This window comes from Eurosta solidaginis, chromosome 2, assembly GCF_040869045.1.
Source record: "Eurosta solidaginis isolate ZX-2024a chromosome 2, ASM4086904v1, whole genome shotgun sequence".
Classification (NCBI taxonomy): Eukaryota; Metazoa; Arthropoda; class Insecta; order Diptera; family Tephritidae; genus Eurosta; species Eurosta solidaginis.
Window position 1 is genome coordinate 293436889 of NC_090320.1, and position 18573 is coordinate 293455461.

The 18573-nt window shown below is 32.8% G+C and overlaps 1 protein-coding gene across 4 annotated transcripts in view; it reads right to left on the reverse strand.

Annotated features, from left to right (window-relative positions):
* The window catches only part of for (cGMP-dependent protein kinase for), a 319267-nt gene extending 303292 nt beyond the window's left edge, over positions 1–15975 (reverse strand). For 2 of the 4 annotated variants that reach the window (XM_067768568.1, XM_067768572.1), the window contains exon 1: positions 15875–15975. The gene's annotated coding sequence lies outside the window, so the exon portion shown is untranslated. Of the gene's footprint in view, positions 1–15397; positions 15629–15874 lie in introns of those variants that run through there. The other 2 variants (XM_067768570.1, XM_067768569.1) reach the window with 2 other exon arrangements.
* Positions 15976–18573: the final 2598 nt, after the last annotated feature.

The window sequence follows — 18573 nt, forward strand, 5'->3', positions numbered from 1 at the left end:
CAACAACAAAATACTCTGACTGCCGAAGCGAAGCAAGCATCGACTGCTATTATTTTGATGCACTTGACATGCACAATTGAACGGGCGAGTACCAGTTAACCATGTACAATGGGCCTATCTGACTTTATTATTTGCAAAATAAATTTTTTTTTTTTTTTAACATCTTACAAGACATTGGACCACCTAATTTTTATCAAATATTATCAATTCTTAGATTATCGTTCTTAGAATCCGAAAGCGAAAATTTATATTTTTATTTGTTTTATTTTATTTTTAGGTCTTGTAAAACGTTAACTTATTTTTTTCTAAGCAATGTGACTGTCTATTCGTATGCAACGGCAAAAATCGAAGTGGGTCACAATTTTCACACAACAAATGCAGCTAAGTGAGATTGTTGAGGCATTTTAATTTCATGCGCTGGCAAAGTATGCGTTTAAAAAATTGAGTAATCTAAAACTTTTGGGGTCGAAATAATGAGGTAAAATATGATTTTAGTGTATCCTGTTAAAAACATCGTGCCTCAGCAAAACTATTAATAAAGTTGTATCTCAAAAACCGGTATAAACTAAAGAAAAAATTGTTTTATCGTAGAAATATACAGCTTTAAATCTGTTCCTAAGTAAAAGAGGGCTTATTTATCGGTAGGCTTTCATATATGTATGTAGTTTCAGATTCTTTTTTTTAATAAAATTTGCGGAATTAAGTTATTCACAAATAATGAAATGAAATCAAATAATTAAAGATTTACTTCTTAATCAGTTAATTAAAAAATTTATAACATTATAAGTAAAATTCATTGCTGGTTGGGGATTTATACTACACTTTTTAGTCTGTACGAGACTAGTTTTATTTAAAATTATTGCGCTATACTAGCCATTAGAAGCTAGTTGAATACTAAAGTTTTAGTGCAACCGACATGTAAACGGTAATGTAACAAAATGACGTACCTGAAAAAGTTTATAAAATATCGTACTTTTCAAAGTTAACTTCACTCATAAATTTTTGACACATTTTTTAAATTAGCTCTGAGCTCAAAAAATAACTTGCCGCTCTGGAAGTAGGCTTACGTTTTCTTACATTATACAATGTTACAAAAATATAAAACTGAAAATACATGGAAAAAGATGCATGGAAATCACAAAAAAAAAATCATTCAAATGCAACGTTAGTGGGATATTCCTTTTGGGAATATATTCCATCAAATTTTTGTGTATAATCTGGGTTTTATTTTTTCCTATTTCTCCATTTTAGCAGCCTCAATGCCTTTTAAATTCGATAATAATTGTTTCCACACTTTCTCATAACTTCTGAAATCTATTTCAGCGTAGCCGTTTGGAGTCAGCATATAACGCGTAGGTCCCGTCCCGCCAATTCGTAGGGAGAATTAAAAGAAGCACTACGCAAATTGGAAACGAAGCTCGGCCTTAATCTCCTCGTAGGTAAATTGTGCTAAGTATTTATTTATTTTGGAATTATTTCACAGACTTTCGGAATATTAAACAAATACAAATACAAACATTGGAAAAAAGCAGGATTCAAACCAGAGGTTTAGTTTAGTAACCACCAACACCACCGTATTGAAACATATAACGATAATTTTTTTCTAGTAGGAGTATATTATTTATACACAGTCGTTTTTTCTATACTTCTAATGAATATTAAAATCGTTTTGTTATTTTTTTTAATTCGACTTAGAATATTTCCATGCATGCCCCCGGTCGTATGCTGAAATTGAAACTCAAACCCGAAGGTTAGTAGATGCAAGTATTTAATTAGCCTGTTGAATTATGCTTGGGGTCCATCAATGCTATTTAATTTAAGAAATACGTAAATGGGAACCGTTTTTAAGCTCGGTACAGCTGTAAAATACAGTTGGTCTATTATTTCGGTAATAATTTTCGACAGGGGTTAATTGATAAAGTCGTCTAAAAATATCGGCAGAAGTGTCAAACGACGCATCTTCACCTCAGTATTAATGATTCGAAGGCGGATAACAAAGTTTTGAGTCGTTCATCCCTGTGTATACATCTTTACTCCCTTTGTACTACAAAATTAAAACAACCAAATGAAAATTGTCAACTTCCACTGCAACATCTCCTAACGTAGTTAAAATGTTTGTCTGCCGCCTTCGGATTATTTATACTGGGGTCAAGGCGCGTCGTTTGGCACCTCTCTCGATATTTTTGATCACGTATTAGCTGTCAACCACCGGCCACCGTGGTGTGATGGTAGCATACCCCGCCTACCACACCGTATGCCCTGGGTTCGAACCCTGGGCAAAGCAACATCAAAATTTTAGAAATAAGGTTTTTCAATTAAAAGAAAATTTTTCTAAGCGGGGTCGCCCCCCGGCAGTGTTTGGCAAGCGCTCCGAGTGTATTTGTGCCATGAAAAGCTCTCAGTGAAAACTCATCTGCCTTGCAGATGCCGTTCGGAGTCGGCATAAAACATGTAGGTCCCGTCCGGTCAATTTGTAGAGAAAATCAAGAGGAGCACGACGCAAATTGGATGAAAAGCTCGGCCTTAGATCTCTTCGGAGGTTATCGCGCCTTACATTACATTAGCTGTCAACCCCGGTAGTAAATTATTGCCATTATTTTTAATACAGATAGTATGTGATATTTTGGCGCCAAATTGCTGTCTTGAAAATTTGCACAATGTGAAATTTTTGCTACGATTTTTCCACAAATGGGTCATAGTATTTACATGGTTCGGGCTGCAGGTTAGTTGAGCATGCCATTGGAAATATTCTCGTTTTCTTAACTACTACGGATTTCAAATAAGCTCAGCAGTGTGGGTGAATGCACCAGACAACAACAAAACAACAATGAATGAATAGAGAGGGTGCAATTTTGATGCACTCCGCCGCATTTATTTAAGTCGCCGCAGCTGCTGCTGCTGCTGCATTAACAGGAAATGCAAAATTAGAAGAATGCAAGCGAACAGGCACAATTGTTTATTATTTTGTTATTTATTTATATTTTGTGTTATTATTAATTTATTCTATGCTCGTTCTTTCATTTGTTGGTGTTGCTGCTGCTGACGATTTTATTGTAATTGTTATTCTTTCATACACTTGTTTGTTATGATCTTTTATTTTGCTTTTGCTTTTTTTGCCACGTTTGCGTGAATATTGTTTTAGTGTGTGTGTGTTTTTCGATGCGCTTGTGTAAGTGCATGGAATTAAAGCTAGAGACATTGATGCTTTATCGGTAACCTTTTAACAGCTGATTCGACCAACCTTATGAGAATCAATGCAATCGATTATTGGTGCCGCTAGGGTCGTAACCGTATCGTAGCCAACCAATTGGTTTTTGGTTTACCGTCGTAACGATAAACAGCTGATTACGTTAGGGATACGACTACAGCAATACGACATACGGCACCAATGACTCCCGCTTAACTGCTGAGTCGAGACGAGCCTCATCAACCTGCGTCGCTATATTTTTATTGATTTTGTTTTAACTTTTATTTGCTCGTATTTCTGTTATAACAAAGAGAGTAGATTAATAAGAGGGAGCATTGTAGAGCAGGCATGCTTAACGAACGAAACGATATCATTTCGTTACGATAACGCGTTAAGATCGTCAAATTAACGTTTATAACGTGATTATCGTAACGAAATGATATCGTTTCGTTCGTTAAGCATGCCTGTTGTAGAGTCGTTCATGCTCCACAGAGTGGGACGGCTGCACCAGGAATACACCATACGTTTTGCTCCTGCTTCGTTTTCACCATCTGGATTAAAAAAGTCATGAGCCTGGTCATTCGCGCAATTTTAGTGGTGTAAAATGCATGGCGCCAGCGCCAATGCGGTGTCAGCTCAATGGTAGCTCATTCACGCAATGACTGCAAGCGAATTTTTTACGCTACTTAGTAGTGAGTGCGTAGTTCATTCACTTGCGCTATTGAATGAAACGATTTTTGTGTGTCAGGCACGAGTTTGGTACTACTGACAATGATGACAATGAGATGATGACGGTAGCGCTGGTAGTTCAGATTTTGAATCAGAGAAAGAATAGATGACCCTTGTAAATTATTATGGCTTTGGCTATTATTGGCTGTGGCTTTAAACTAAATAAATGTTGCGGACATAACAAGCAGAGTCATTTTTGAGTTTTATATTTTAGATTTAAAGCACAATTAATGTGGGTGTGTTTGAGCAGCCAAACAATAACAGTAGTATTGCTAAAGTGCTGCTTAGTTAATGGAATATCGCTAATTTCCTAGAGATGATCAATAGATTGTCAACATTTCGTTCAACGAACGCGCGAAATTGCCACATCTGCTCAAATGTTGCTGAAGAACGTTATCCGCTGTCATAAAAAGTAACACTGCTGCAGCTCGAACACACCCTATATCGAGAAAGTAACAAATAAACAACTTAGCTTTTTTTTACATATTGCTTAGCTGAGATTTTCATTTGTTGATTTACCTTAAGCTGTTATGCCAATATTTTTCAGCCAGCTTATTTTCAAATAGGTAATTTTTCCAAAGGCAAAATAAATTACAGAGTTATACAGCCTTAAAAAGTCAGCTATAGTGAGGCGGACAGCATAGCAAAAGGTATGGTGAATTCCTCGTACAGCCGGCCCACAATTTCCACAAAGCTTTAGAACTCTACAATGTTCCATCTTATATTTAGAGAGTCTTTGGTTATAACTTTTTTGTTTTTGCTCAATCATTGAATAAGAAAATCGTCAACGGCTGCGTTAGCAACGCTGCAGCCCCCTCTGCGCAGTAGTAGGAGCAGAGAGCAAGCGCCGTGATTTTGACTTGCCGCATATTTTCGTATCTTTTTCACTTCTACATATTTCATACGCACTTAGCTTAAGTTTTTTATGGCACGGATTTCTATTTAAGTCATTTTTATTGTCTTAATGTTGTTGCTGTAACAGATAATAGATTTTTATTTTTAATATGCATAGCTTGTTTTGTTGTTATTGCTGCGTGTGATGTAATGAATTGTGATTTCATTTGTTAATTTCATGAACTTAAAATATTTGAATTTAGTCTACAAAAAAAAAAAAAAAACAAAAAAACCAGTTTTACATCAGTGCTGACGCGGTCATAAAATAGGCGCGTCAAATTAAACACATTTTTTATGGTGCTACAAAGAATTTTATCTTCGAACAAGATAGCAAAGCAGTGGAAGTAAAAAAGTACGTAAAATTAAAAACAAATAGAATAAAAGGCAATAATAGGAAAATCAAATAAATTATAGAGTTAAAATAAATAAACTAAATAATTTATATATAAATTAATAAATAAAAATAAGGAAGGATGGGACTGCGTCGAAGACCTAATGCCTTTCATAATTGGCGCTGAACGATATTCTGAGGAAAATTTATAAAATCTGAACAATCGGCTGTATGGAATCTACGTATTATAAATATATACACTAGTATTTGACCGATCTGGACGATTTTTTCAGGCAACAATAAACACTATAAATGTAAGTATCAGATAAAATTTCAAACTTTTAGCTGCAAAAATCAGGAAGAAAAGGCGAAAAGCCTTTTATCTGAACAATCGGTTGTATGTATTATAACACAGGTCAACAAAATAAGAGTTTTGGTTTGGTGCAGCTCTACTGGTAACCAAATTTAGTAGTACTCGGAACCCTGATAAAAACTCTATACTTACTTTTTTAATGCTACGTACAGTTTTGTAGATAGGGTCAAGAACCCCTTTTTAAGAGGTTAAGGCATGCATGGCCCCATAACTTTGTTTCTGTTTATTCTATCAACACAGTTTTGATGTCGTTGAAAAGAGTACATTTCACCGCTTCTATCAGTATACAATATTAATATGTCTTCACAAACGTCAGAGAAATTGCCAAAATAATGTGAAAAATTCAATTTCTTGTTAAATTTTTTCATTTTTAATCACGGTTTTCTCCGAATAATTTGTCAACCAGTGCATATGTAAATTATTTTAAAACAATCTCCTATTAATTCTGTTTTCAAAGACATTTAACTTTTTTATATCCGCGTAGATCTTCCTGGGATTTTCTACTTTAGTACATTTCTACTGTGAAAAAAAAAAATTTAAAAATTAAACGAGCTAATAAGGGATCTTGAATTATCTAAGGAATCTGCAAAAGTGTTGGCTTCTAGATTAAAAGAAAAAAACTTGTTGGCTGCAGGTATGAAAGTAACTCTCTATCGTACAAGAGAGCAAGACTTGCTGCCATTTTTTAATTCGGAAAATGATATAGTTTTTTGTTCAGATGTGCAAGGCCTCCTTCTCAAAATGGGTCTTTCAGAATACCACCCAAATGAATGGCATCTAAATAGACAGCAATAGACAGCTCTAAACGAAGCCGTAAGTGTGTTCTTTTACACAATGGCATATTGCACTTGTTTTAGACAAAATCAAGTATAACGAACATAATTGGAGTATTTGTGTAGATCTACAGATGGTTAACTTTTTGTTAGGACAACAAAGTGGATACACCAAATACCAATGTTTTTATTGCCTGTGGGATAGCCGTGCCAAGCACCAACACTGGACAGAAAGGGACTGGCCGGTACGTGAGATGTTGGAAATGGGAAAGCAGAATGTGATAAACCCACCTTTAGTTACAAGATATTCTATTATTTTGCCACCCTTACACATTAAACTGGGTCTAATGAAACAATTTGTGAAGGCGTTAGATAAAAATGGACAATGTTGTCTTTACATAACGAGAAAATTTCCTAGGATAAGCATAGAAAAAATAAAAGCGGGTATTTTTGATGGCCCACAGATAAGAATGTTTACTGATTTTTCAAATTCAATGACCAGTTTGGAACTGCTTGCGTGGAATTCGTTTGTTTAAGTTACTAAGAACTTTCTGGGGAATCACAAGTCAAGTAACTACTCTGATATTGTTAACAACATGCTAGAGAATTACAAAAACTTAGGATGTAACATGTTCATCAAAGTCCATTATCTCCACAGCCACCTTGACCAGTTTCCGGAGAATCTTGGTTCCTATAGCGAAGAACAAGGCGAACGGTTTCACCAGGACCTAAAAACTATGGAAGAGACGTACCAAGGCCGATGGGATCAGCATATGATGACTACTGCTGGGGAATGCAACGTGATTGTCTTGCCATACCTCTTTCACGAAAATAACGTAAACGAAAGTATTTATGTAAATAAAAAGTTAATAATAAAATAAATAACAAAAAACTTTTTTTTTTTCACAGTAAAAATTTACTAAAATAGAATATATTAGGAAGATCTACGCGGATATAAAAAAGTTATATGTCCTTGAATTAATAGGTTGTTTTAAAATAATTTACATATGCACTGGTTGACAAATTATTCGAGAAAACCGTGATTAAAAATGAAAAAATTTAACAAAAAATTGAATTTCTCACATTATTTTTGCAATTTCTCTGACGTTTATGACGATATATTAACAACTTGTATACTGATATAAGCGGTGAAATGTACTCTTTTCAACGACATGAAAACTGTGTTGATAGAGTAAGCAGAAACAAAGTTATGGGCCCATACATGCCTTAACCTCTTAAAAAAGGGTTCTTGACCCTATATAGAAAACTGTACGTAGCATTAAAAAAGTAAGTATACAGTTTTTATCAGGGTACCGAGTACTACCAAATTTGGTTACAAGTAGAGCTGCACCAAAATCACTGTTGACCAGTGTAATATATATAAATATATGATCTCGATGAAGACTCGTTTGTTTAAAACAAATCATTTAAAATTGATAAGCTTAGTCGCCGTGCTTTGTTAAACTTTAAAATGTATTAATTTTTGTATATTAATCTGTTAATATTTATAAGAGTTACCTTGTTTATTAAAAAATAAGATTTGTTTGCGAAAATTTAATGAAATCATTAAACTATTAAACTTAAGCTTGGCATTAATTCACCTTATTTCAGATTGTGATCAGCTATACGTCAATCTGCTGACAACATTTTGTTTGTATTTGGTGCCATTTAAAAAACTATATATTGGTATTTATTAGACTGTGTCGAAAAAGTGCGCAATTCTGACTCCCTAGTTTGAATGAACTTTTTGTGGTGATTTAAGGGAGGATTACTAAACCAAACAACCAAATCCTAATTTTCCTCACAATTCTCATCTATTTGTTTATTTCAAAATGTTATTTATTCTTCTAATAACCTTTTGCTCTAAGATAGTCAACCAATAGTCAGGCAAATAAGGCCTGGCTTTCAGTACGAGTTTAATTTACTGTTAGCTATTTTGTTATATTTAATTTAATTTTACTTTATGTTATTTACTTTATTTTATCTAATTTCTTTTTTATTTTATTTTGTTTCCTTTTATGTTTTTTATTTTATTTTATTTATTATTAATTTTTTTTTTTTGTACTATTATTTGTAAAATTATTTTATATTTTTGTTGTTATATCGGCCTACTGATTTTAAGATCGCGGGTTCGAATAGAGCTCAAGGCCTAACAATAATTTTTTATCATTATTATTGTTATGATAAATTTTTTTCTTAATTGAAAAAATTTTTAAATTAGAATAGAAGAAAGAAAAAATTTTAGACAACTGCCAAAGCTCGTTGTATAGATCCATTTCGGGAACTGCTAAATTCCTTCATCGGCAACGTTTAGGCGCCGCTGCTATAACCATTCAGCCACCACAGCGGTTTTTTGTTTGTCTTCATTAATCCTACTTCTATTCTGGTTCGTGCCAATTGATATTCACACCACTGCGACATCTGTTGCAGAATAGCTGTGAAAATCGGACTTGTTTGTTGGCAATGCTGCCAAAGTGTCATATTTTATTGACACTTGTTTTTCCCCGTGCTCTGGGATGTATTAACAATTTTTGTTGTTATATCGGCCTACTGATTTTAAGATCGCGGGTTCGAATCGAGCTCAAGGCCTAACAATAATTTTTTATCATTATTATTGTTATGATAAATTTTTTCTTAATTGAAAAAATTTTTAAATTAGAATAGAAGAAAGAAAAAATAGAAGTAGGATTAATGAAGACAAACAAAAAACCGCTGTGGTGGCTGAATGGTTATAGCAGCGGCGCCTAAACGTTGCCGATGAAGGAATTTAGCAGTTCCCGAAATGGATCTATACAACGAGCTTTGGCAGTTGTCTAAAATTTTTTCTTTCTTCTATTCTAATTTAAAAATTTTTTCAATTAAGAAAAAATTTATCATAACAATAATAATGATAAAAAATTATTGTTAGGCCTTGAGCTCGATTCGAACCCGCGATTATTTTATATTATTTTATTATAATTTACTTTACTTCTTTTATTGTATCAAATTGTATATAATGAAGCAACTTGATTTTTATTTGTTTGCGTTTGACTATGAAGATCGAAAACTATTTTTTGAGTTCAAATTAAAATTGCAAATGAAGCCTGGCTTTTCAGTACGAATTTTGTTATATTTAATTTTATTTTACTTTGTGTTATTTATTTTATTTTATTTTATTTCCTTTTTTATTGTATTTTGTTTTATTTTATGTTTTGTTACTTTATTTTTTTAGTTTGTTTTATTTATTATATTTTTTTTTGTACTCTTGTTTGTAAGATTATTTTATTATATTTTAATTTACTTCACTTCTTTTATTTTATTTTATTTTAATTTACTTTACTTTTTTATTGTATCGAATTGTATGTAATCAATCAATTTGATTTTTAGTTGTTTGAGTTTTACTATGAAAATCGAAAACTATTTTTTGAGTTCAAATTAAAATTGCAAATGAAGCCTGGCTTTTCAGTACGAATTTTGTTATATTTAATTTTATTTTACTTTGTGTTATTTATTTTATTTTATTTCCTTTTTTATTGTATTTTGTTTTATTTTATGTTTTGTTACTTTATTTTTGTAGTTTGTTTTATTTATTATATTTTTTTTTTGTACTCTTATTTGTAAGATTATTTTATTATATTTTAATTTACTTTACTTCTTTTATTTTATTTTATTTTAATTTAGTTCACTTTTTTATTGTATCGAATTGTATGTAATCAATCAATTTGATTTTTATTTGTTTGAGTTTTACTATGAAAATCGAAAACTATTTTTTGAGTTTTTTATTTCCTCATTTAATATTAGTTATTTTATACATTTCATGAAAATGAAATGGTATATTAATTTCGTCACGAAACCCAAAATTGTAAGTCCTTAAAGGAAAATAGATAGACCCACCATTAAGTATACCGAAATAATCAGGTTGAAGAGCTGAGTTGATTTAGCCATGTCCGTCTGTCCGTCTGTCTGTTTGTATGCAAACTAGTCCCTCAATTTTTGAGATATCTTGATAAAATTTGGTGAGCGGGTGTATTTGGGTGTCCGATTAGACATTTGTAGGAACCGGCCGGATCGGACCACTATAGCATATATCCTCCATACAACCGATTTTTCAGAAAAAGAGGATTTTTTCATATCTTGCTCAATTTAACAGATTGAAGCTTCAAACTTCACCATATAATTTCGTATATTGCGCGTATTGTTGTCTGAAAAAATTGATGAGATCGGTCGTATATATAGTATATATCCCCCACAACCGATTGTTCAGATAAGAAACTTTTCGTAATTATTGCCCTATTTTAAGAGCTAGAGGCTTCAAATTTCACCGAATGCTTACGTATATAGCATATATTGTTGTCTAAAAAAATCATAGCGATCGGTTGTATATATAGTATATATCTCATACAACCGATTGTTCAGATAAGAAACTTTTCGCAATTTTTACCACATTCTAGCAGCTATAAGCTTCAAATTTCACCGATTGCTTACGTATATAGTATATATTGTTGTGTCAAAAAATCATAGAGATCGGTGATATATATATGATGGTATATATAGTATATATATTTTTTTTCGCGATTTCGGCCCCATTTTAACAGCTAGAAGCTTCAAATTTCACCAAATGCTTTCGTGTATAGCATATATTGTTGTCTGAAAAAATCATACAGACCGGTGGTACATATATTATATACCCCATATAAACTGTAATTTTTGCCTCTTTTTTACGGTTAGAAGCTTCAAAATTCATCAGATGTCATCAAATAGTTACGTTTACGTCATATATTGTTGAAATACGTGATTCGTAGTCATAGGTTTTACACGCAGACCACAAAAAACCTGAAACTTTGCACCCTCACACAAAGTACCTACCTGTTTTTTATTTTATATTTATCTTAAAAATCGTTTAGGTATGCAGATCTGTTCACTATATATTTCTTATCTTATACATCCGATTATTCGGAGATTACGAACGGGATAAGATTATTGTTCAGCCCCATTCATGAAAGGTATGAAATCTTCGGCACAGCTGAAGACAGTCCCGTTCTTACTTGTTTTACTTCCCTTTGTGCTCAGAAATTTTTATCTTTTACAACTTGAGTAAATCCAAGAACAAATTTATTTTCTAATACTTTTTCTAATTTGATAAACTTTCTTTGCCTTTTTCAATTGTTTGGTTTTCTTTACTTGCTATTTTTTTGCTCGTTATAGCTGGGTTTCATTGTTGAGAAAAAAACATTAAATTTACAATCTAAAAATAGCAGAAAGCAGTGTGGCCACACGTTAGATAACCTGTTGAATGGTGTAAACGTCAGCATAAGCGGCACAAGATCTATCTCACAGCACTTCAAGATGACAGCCAACAGCTAGATAGCTTACGCACATCTGGTTTTGATTACATCCACAATCTGGACATTCAATTCAATGTAATTAGCACAATAGTTTAAACAGCAATTAGATACAAAAATAAGTGTGTTTTAAACTTCAAACAAGAGACTGTTCTCTAGATGACGCATTGCTGTTACAACAACAACATTGAATATATCCAAATATTATGGATATTTTTAACAAGCACTTGCAATGTACCTTTCCATTATTTTTTGCTTTGAGCTAGTTAAAATAACACGCGAAGGCGATTGTTGATAAATAAATTCAGAAATAATATCGTAGATACAATAACATAAAAGCGAAACGATAAAGAATTCCGGCTAAAAACTAGTATCACTGCACATGTAGACTGCGACGAGCAAGTTGGAGCAAACACACACAACACACAAGCCAGTGGCGGATTGTGAGCGGATTTTTGAAAGGGCCAATCAAAAGCAAACCGCATGCAGTTGTTATTCTTTTCAGAAACAATAGCTTTGTTTTTTTAAATGTATATACATATACACTTAAACTTTATATGCACTGCAAAGTGCATAACTTTATCTACACTTATAAAATTGTCGAGTAGAAAGTGAGTACTGCTAAATTTCAGTATGTATTATACTCAGTTGCAATTAAAAGATGTCTCTTCATTTTATTTCTACACTATTATCCACTTCAATGACCGAAAAGTGTGTGTCCACGATTCAACGCAATCGTTTCAGCTATAGATTATACATTATGACGAACGAAGGTGAGTGTATCCGCTTTAAGCACAACCCGTTTTGTAGCGAGTTATTTAAGCCCTGACCCAAGTTTTCTATAATTGCCGCTAGATGGGCTCCTAAACATTATCTAAGTGGCGATAAGCCTTCTTTTTACACGCAAATATAGATGTATACACATGTAAAAAAACACGGTTAATATTAATATTGAAAAGCTACCCTATTTGTCGACTTTTTGTAAAACGAGTAAATTTTAAAGCCACCCAGCAAAAGTTTTTTTTTTAATTTTTTTTTTTAATATTTAAATTGTGTTTGCCTTTTTTGAAATAAATAAATTGAAATTAAATAAAATGCATTTTCGGCGTAGTTTTACAAAATTTGTTGTGGCAGCATGGTACAGCTGATTATAAACTTTTTTTATTTCATTTGATACATCAACTTCCGGCGCAGTATGATTTTGACATTTGTCCATCGAATTTACAACGACAAAGTACATGGAATTTTTATTTATGTTTGTAGGTATCTCACCATGCTGCCACCTTGTATCGTTCCGCCATGTCTTGAACTATTGAAAAGCTACTTGGAATAATTTTTTTACTTTTGTAAAATTTTAGTTTAATTTAAAGTTTTCCGGAAACACTACAACTTATTAAACGCTACTCATAATAACTTTTTTCTTTTTTTACTTCTTTGTAAAAAAAGTTTGCCGCAATTTGGAAGATATTTTTTTCTCCTCGTCAGGAGCTCTACAATTATTGAAACACTAATCGGGACAACTTTTCTTTAAATTTTTATAGCCTTGCAGAAACTCTTGAACTAGTAAAATGCTTCTCGGTCCAATTTTTTAAAGATTTTAGAATGTTTCGAATTTTTGATAAATATAAAAGTGTGGTGTAGTTTTGCAGAACTTCGTTTTACTTTTCATGAAATCTTAAAATACATATAAAAAAGCCATTCACAACAATTTTTTTTTTAACTTTAAACTCGTGGACTTTATTCAAAGTATACAAGTTTATCAATTTCCTCCTTTTAAGAAATTAATAAAACAGGAGTTTGGGCGAACTTCTTTATCATTTTCGGAAACTTAAAAACAACTAGCTTTGGTAGAAAAAGTTCATATTTGGCAGCACTATTAAGTCAATTGAAAAGTGAGTCCTCTCGACGAAGAAAATTCATGCTCTATCGTGAACGCTGTCGATAGAGATGTGATGGCTCGGTTTTGATCGTGACTATATTATATGAACACAGTGCAAGGAATAAAGCCTAAGGTCCTCGCTGGCTACGAAATATTATGAAATCAATGAAGACGATCCGGATTACAAAGTATTTCTCTTGACAACCGCGCTTGGAAGCAGAGGACGTAACAGCACCTCGCTAAGGTGGAAGAGTGAGGTTAAGGAAGGCTTGGAATCCTCAACTGACGTCAGCTATTGCCAAACAGGGATAACGGACTTTACTTGTCGCGCAATGGCCAAAACGAAAAATATGTAAGCTTCAATATATGTAACTCCAAAAATTAACTTCTTTACATCTGAAAAGACTACAATTAAGCCTCAGCGAAGAATAGAAGTGCTCGAATATAACTGAAAAAAACGTCTTAAAAATGTATCGGATCCAAGTCATTTCATATTGAGCCCCTCCGAGCACTTTTTAAAAAATGTTTCTACTGGTAATTTAAACAGTTGTTAAGCAATTCCTCTCATTTCCTCTAAATCTTCTCCATTTATTCTCAGGACAGAGTTAATCATTGTATGTAGTGTTCGTTTATGACTCTCTTCCCGGCGCCTTCATAGAAGCTTTCTTGCTTAATAGGGCTATAGAAAAAGAATGTTTCTCTTTCCCTCTGGTGAGATGAATGTACTATTTGAGTACGCGTGTGTCTTCCATCTCTTTTCAATATATGTACCTTTGAACATATGTGGTCACTGCTCACTACAGCTATTATGTGAGTTGGCCATTGCTTGAGTGCCTTCGAAAATTGATCAAACAAAAGTTTCCTTTGACATTTACGTAAATATTTTTCCTGCAACAAATTGTTCCGGAAAGTTCTGAAATCGAAGAAACGGAAAACCACTACTAATTCCTCCCCCTTCGCCCTCCCAAGGAATTAGCAGCCCACATAGAATATATCAGCCTAATTCCCTCGGAATTTTGTTCTCGCGGATTCTTTTATTCCCGCGGAAAAAGCTCCTCCAATTCTATTCTCCTAGGGAGAACAATAATTGGGGAATAGGAATTTCGAATTTTCGAAGGCAGCTGTTTTGTCAATTGAAATATCGTTGCGCCTTTCTTATTTTGTTTAAAGAAATGCAAAGTTTAATTATTGTTGAAAATTTTTTTGAAATTAAGAAATACATATAAACAATGCACAGTATGGCATTTCATGTGGTAATCACTGAAATGAGTAATGAATTGGTGCCACAGCAACATAAAAAGAGGAGCATAAGAAGAAGAAGTCTTCGGGATAACACAAATCCGCCGGAGTTGCCTTCTTCAATTCGCAATTTCTGGCGCGGGCAAGTAGAGTTGAATTCGTTTTTCGTCATATGCCAAAATCTATTAAAGCCTTCTTAAAAAATCCTTGCACAATTTCTGAATGGCTGCATCAAATATACCAAGAGCTCTTCCGTTGCTTATGATATACTTTTCGACTTAAAATAAAGAATATTGTGGTAGAATGTACATATTTTAGCACACATTTGTACAAATAAAAGTTCTTTATTAAAATAACCAATTTCCTTTAACTATTTTCATGCATTCCCTTTAATTTAACAAGTGAAAAAACTCCTAAGAAATGGCAGAGAAATCTCCCTCTCACTAACATTCCTAATACCTACTTTTCTCCCCAGCCGGTTTCCGCTTTTTCGGACATTGTTCAGCATAGGAGGAAAGGGAGAAGGCAAAAAAACTCACAAGGAATTTTTATTTAGAATACGAGGAATGGGAGAAGGTAAAAAACTCGCTCCGAATTTTTGTTTAGAATTGAGCTGTATGTGTTTGAAAAGCGTCACTCGTGCGGTGCTGCCGAACTGAAATTTACTCTACCCGTCGAAGATCCGCCCCTGGAACACAAACACATGTTGCGCAAAACACACGCACACACTTGCATATGCACTGATATGTTTATTTGTACGTTTTTCCTTTAGTATGTGGAGTTAGGTTATCGTCGTTTTACTGGTTTTTTAAACAACACAAACTGAAATAATTTGCTATTTGAATTTTATTTCTTTGATTTATTCACATTCCACAATTCAATGCAATTCAATATGTTTTTGTACAATCTCTTATATTACGTGTTTTCATGATCACAATCTGTTATTATTAAGTAAAATATAAAATTTCCGATTTTCTTTATAGATGAAATTAAATCAAATACGATTTTCCATTTTCAACACCGTACGACACATAAAAAAACTAGAAATGGCGTTTGACCGATGGCTCAGGCGAAGGGAATTCGTAAAAACAATATCAGCCTTACCATATGAACATATACACACACACTAAGGCAATATATGTACATACATAGCATATACAATGTAGAAAATTCGTTTTTATAAAAACACTGAAAATAACAAAAGTTAACGCTGCATATGGCAGAGCGCCACAACAAACGTTCTTCACAAGAAAATCGCACAGTACTAAAATCAGTTGCGTGCCCATTTGGGGGCGATGGTGGTGGCGCTCCACTTGCCAAATATTTTGAGTGTATGAGCGCAAATTGTGCCTTAAATTCTCTCAGATCTCAGATAAGGTGAGCGGAAAGAGCATGTAATGGGGAAATTGTTGAAAAACACACGTGAATTTACGTTTGGTGTGGAAAGATCGGATCAAGCAATTGGTACGCAGAGTTGCATTCTGATCGTATAATATATTTTATGGGCACTATAAAATTTGGTTAAGTATTCGAACTCGGGTAATAACATTACGAATTTGCCAACATAGAACTTGATTAACCGAAAGCATATATGTACATACATATCAGCAACATTTATTTCAACAGATAACCTTTATGACTTTGAAAATGCTTTTTTAATTATTCGAATTCATAACTTCTATTTAACCCAATGTTTTGACCTTTGAACGTATGTATGCATTTTTAGCAAGAATTTAAATTTTGATGCATATATTTAGGACTTTTTTTTATATAAAGATTGTATTTAAGTTAAATAAAATTAATCGATGCATGATATAGGCAATTCACAGGGTCTCCTTTTCGTGCTAGGCTTTAATCATATTTTTATACTGCAAACCATGGAAACAACTTCACTCTTGTGAATTGCCAAAATAACTTTACATAAGCAGTATTCAACATTTGCAACTAAAAAAAAAACGCTCAAGGAGAATTACACTAAGTATTGTAGTGTATGGGGAGATGATGGAAATACACTAATTTTATAAAAAAAATTTTATGTGTAGAGTTATGCAAATAGTAATCCATATAATGTTTAGGCGCACATGTAAAAAAAACCATGTATTATACTTAAGCATTCTTCATTATTAAATCATTATTAAAACTTGTATAGTTAGCTTTAATTTGCACAAATATAATCAATATTTTCTCAGTTTTATTTTTATTTTTTGCTGCAATTTTAAAATTATTAAAAGTTTTATCAAAACAAATATTTATGACAGTTTTGTCAAAAAAACTGTATTCTACTTTGTGTATCTTCGATTAGAATATAAAAACTAAATAATTACGGGTCAATTTAAATTGTTGAAACTAATATATCTTTTTAATTTTGATAAAAAAATAGAATTAAAAATAATGGGAATCAAAGAGCACTTTCCTTTCAAAACGGCCAATGTTTGCACACGACAGTTTTTGAGTATTTGGATTAGAGCATACGATTTCTCGAACATGTTCGAGAAGAGATTTCTCGCGAGTATCGCCTTCTCACGAGTCTCGCCTTCTCGCGAGATTGTCGAAGTTCGAATTACTCACGAGATTCTCGAATCTCGAATTACTCGAAAGGCTCGCGAGCTTCTCGACATTCGACTTAATCGATTCATTGGCTGTTTGACATAGAGCTTACGATTTCTCTGGAGCACAAGCCAAAATGTCGGCAAACCCACAAGTAAAAAACCCCAAAATGTTTAGAATATTGCCAATGCAGCTACTGAATTGAAAGTAGAGAAGATCGCGACTATTACGAGTAATTCGGGATTCGAGAATCTCGCGAGCCTCACGAGTAATTCGAATTCGAGAATCTCGCGAGAAGCCGTGTTCTTGATGTCTCGTTGAAAAATAAAATATTGCGAACAAAATTATATGTATAATACATTTGTTTTGAGTTAAAAATCACTGAAGCAATATAATCAACAAAAAAGTCACAAGTAAAAAAAACCAAGTGTATAAATACTGTCCATACAGCGATTAAGTAAGAATGTCGAGAAGCTCGCAAGATTTACGAGTACTTCGAGACACGAGAATCTTGCGAGAAGTCGAGTTCTCGATTTCTCGGGTCGCGAAAATCTCGCTTGTGTTCGAGAAGTAGTCGCAAGCTCTAAGTTGGGTATTTGATTTTTGTTCGTATATAGCGAACAATTTTTTTTCAAAGTTATCTACTATCCACAACTTTTAGAACTTCCAAGTTTTTAAAGCATTTTTGTATAGTCTTGAAAATATTTAAGAGTAATCAAATCCAAAATAAATTTAAAAATGTGTTTTTTGTCTTTTTTTCTAATCCGCAAAAAAGCTATTTTCTAGCAAATAAAAAGCAATTTTAACAAAAAGTTTAACGAAAATTTTTATATATTGTTTGTTTTTTTTTTTCTGTTTTTGTTTTTGGATTCTTTTTCGAGTTAATCACAAGTTTTCAGTATCTTTTGGAAACTCCTTTCTTACAGATACAAAACTAACAATTAAAAAAGTTCAGGATAGTTTTGGGAAATTTTCGAAATTCTTCAGTTTTTATTTTTGAAGTTTGTTCCGTTTCGTATTGTCCATAATGTCATAATACGCATTGAATTGGACGAATAACAAGAGCAATTTTAAAATATAATATTAAAAATTTCCCTTAGAACAAAAGCTTATCAGTACTCATATCTAATATACTTTTCAAGAACATTCATTTAAAGGTAACATTCAAGAAATTTTTCACCGGTTTTGTATTTGTTTTATTTCTAACCAGCTTATTTCTCGCAAGTGTATAAAAATATGAAGTCATTAAGACCCCTTAAATCTGCGAAAATATTGATAATATACATTTTTGTTATAATAT